At 42.4% G+C, this 2,680-nt stretch overlaps 1 protein-coding gene across 1 annotated transcript in view; it reads right to left on the bottom strand.

Moving 5' to 3' along the window:
- The window catches only part of LOC116686731 (uncharacterized), a 110,072-nt gene extending 108,687 nt beyond the window's left edge, over nucleotides 1-1,385 (bottom strand). Inside the window, exon 1 of the mRNA XM_032511761.1 lies at nucleotides 800-1,385. The gene's annotated coding sequence lies outside the window, so the exon portion shown is untranslated. The remainder of the gene's footprint in view (nucleotides 1-799) is intronic.
- Nucleotides 1,386-2,680: the final 1,295 nt, after the last annotated feature.

Genomic DNA, 2,680 nt, shown 5'->3' with positions numbered 1-2,680 from the left:
AAAATAAATCCCATAGTCTGAAATAATAATATTAATATAAAAACATTAAAAGAAATCCTTAAAAACCCTGATGAGATCTGGTGAATAATGTTGATTAAACAGCGATTATAAGGCTACAAATCCCAAAACTGGCTCAGATTATAAGGCTACAAATCCCAAAAATGGCTCAGATTATAAGGCTACAAATCCCAAAACTGGCTCAGATTATAAGGCTACAAATCCCAAAACTGGCTCAGATTATAAGGCTACAAATCCCAAAACTGGCTCAGTTTATAAAGATACAAATCCCAAAACTGGCTCAGATTATAAAGATACAAATACCAAAACTGTCTCAGATTATAAAGCTAAAATGGCTCAGAGTATAAATTGCCTTGTTGGTCCTTTCATATGTATCCAACGATGAGGGCTTAAAATGACGCCCCCAATCTGACGCCCCCCCCCCCCACGTCAAAAAATGCATCACACATTTGATGAGTAGGGTGAGACTGTGTTGGTGAGCATAGTTTCTATGAGAATACGATTCAAGTTAAACCTCAAGTCTTGAAAAATCAATAACATACTTTTGTATTTTAACCGACAAACTTGTGAACTATTATGAACAAATCAAGATGTCATATCAATCCTGAGATTAATAAATAGATGGATCCATATGTGCACATATGTAAACATCAGGATAAAATAATAATTTATTGTTGTAGTATTAGTTTGGATGTCAGTGTCAGGGCGGATGTCTGTAGTCAGGACACAGACCACAGGGCAACTGACAGATTATCTTAAGCTACATGTGTCACCTACAGACCTGTGTTGTCTCCCAGCGTCTGTCCCAGGGAACTGCTCCTCCTCTGCGGTCCAGTCACGTCCTGAACACCGTCTTCACCAAGGTCTGCAGATCACCCCCCCTCTGGGAAAGGTGAATGTAGGAACACACCGGACGCATCAAGGAGTAACGGAGGCATTAAAATGCAAACAGACAGCAGAGAGACAGGCACAGACAGAGAGGAAGAGAGGAAGAGACAGAGACAGAAACAGACAGAGACAGACAGAGAGAGGCAGAGAGAGAAAGAGAGAGAGAGACAGGCACAGACAGAGAGACAGAGAGGGAGAGACAGAGACAGAAACAGACAGAGACAGACAGAGAGAGACAGAGAGAGAGAGAGAGAGACAGGCACAGACAGAGAGACAGAGAGACAGAGAGGGAGAGACAGAGACAGAAATAGACAGAGACAGACAGAGAGAGAGACAGAGAGAGAGAGAGCGACAGAGAGACAGACGGAGAGACTTATGCTTCTAACAGACAGATAGATTCATGGCAGCGCTGCAACGCCTAGGTACAAAAATACTGGAGCAGCTTTCAGCAGAGCTTGGTTCCTCTCTCTCTCCCTCCCTCCCTCCCTCTCTCCCTCTCTTTGTCTCTCTTTCTTTCCCTCTCTCTCTCTTTCCCTCTCTCTCTCTTGGCAAATGGAGCTGCTCCCACATCAAAGAGCCGCCTCCCCATTAGGTGTGTGTGTGTGTGTGTGTGTGTGTGTGTGTGCATGTGATCACATTAGTGAGATAATAACAACTATATATTCTGCCAGTGTGTATGTGTGCTTGTCCTGACTCATCCATAAAAACACACGCGGTTCATCAGCCGTGTTGTCTCCTCTGTCTGCTCCTGATGAGGAAAGTGTGTGTGTGTGTGTGTGTGTGTGTGTGTGTGTGTTACCAGACACAAGTAATTGTTTCAGAGTCGTGAAGCACGTCTATAATCTGTGCAAACACACACTGATCTAATATTGACACGATGGATTGTGTGATTAACTGTCGACCTTTTAGACGAACACCGGAGACGAGCCTCTTCTACTTTATGACCCAACGTCCAGTTGTGATTGGACGAGAGAAGAAGCCCCACCCCTACCCTCTCCTGCAGGTCTCTAGCCATGATTAGATATTCTGGATGCAGATCTAAGGGAGTAAAGACAACACAAAGGACATTGAAGAGAGATTTTATCTGACTAATCCCCTTGGGTCCAATAATCCATTCTGACATATGAACATGTGCTTATTTTAATAAAATATGAGCTATTTGTTTGTCTTGCTAACATAGATCTCGGCCCCTCTGGGATCCTGAGTGTAGATTCAGCAGAAAGCTTCACATCCAGTGACTGGAAGGCCTTCAGAAGAGGAATAATAATAAATTGCCCTAGTTGGCAGCTGAATGAGGCTTGCTTCTGATTTAATTAATTCAAATCACCAGCGGATATCACAGAACATTTAACACATGTTTTATGTATTCCTGCTGATCCCCATTGGAGGTGGAAGGATTTCACATTCATAAAATCCACTACCGAGAAGTCTAAGTCTGCTGAAAGAAGTCCAACTTTACGCTCAGAGAACAAACATTATAGGAAGTCGGACAGGGGCTAAATAAAGGTCCTGCGCTGTGATTGGCTGTTTCTTATTATACTATTATGTTATACTTTAAAACAACTAAGCCAGCTCATCCTGGCCAGAGACAAGTCAGAACTAGACCTGTTATCAAAAACTAGACCTGTTATCAAAATCAGACCTGTTATCATAAACTAGACCTGTTATCAAAACCAGACCTGTTATCAAAAACTAGACCTGTTATCAAAAACTAGACCTGTTATCAAAATCAGACCTGTTATCAAAAACTAGACCTGTTATCAAAACCAGACCT

This window comes from Etheostoma spectabile, unplaced genomic scaffold, assembly GCF_008692095.1.
Source record: "Etheostoma spectabile isolate EspeVRDwgs_2016 unplaced genomic scaffold, UIUC_Espe_1.0 scaffold458, whole genome shotgun sequence".
NCBI classification, from domain to species: Eukaryota; Metazoa; Chordata; class Actinopteri; order Perciformes; family Percidae; genus Etheostoma; species Etheostoma spectabile.
This window is presented reverse-complemented; position numbering and strand designations above follow the sequence as displayed.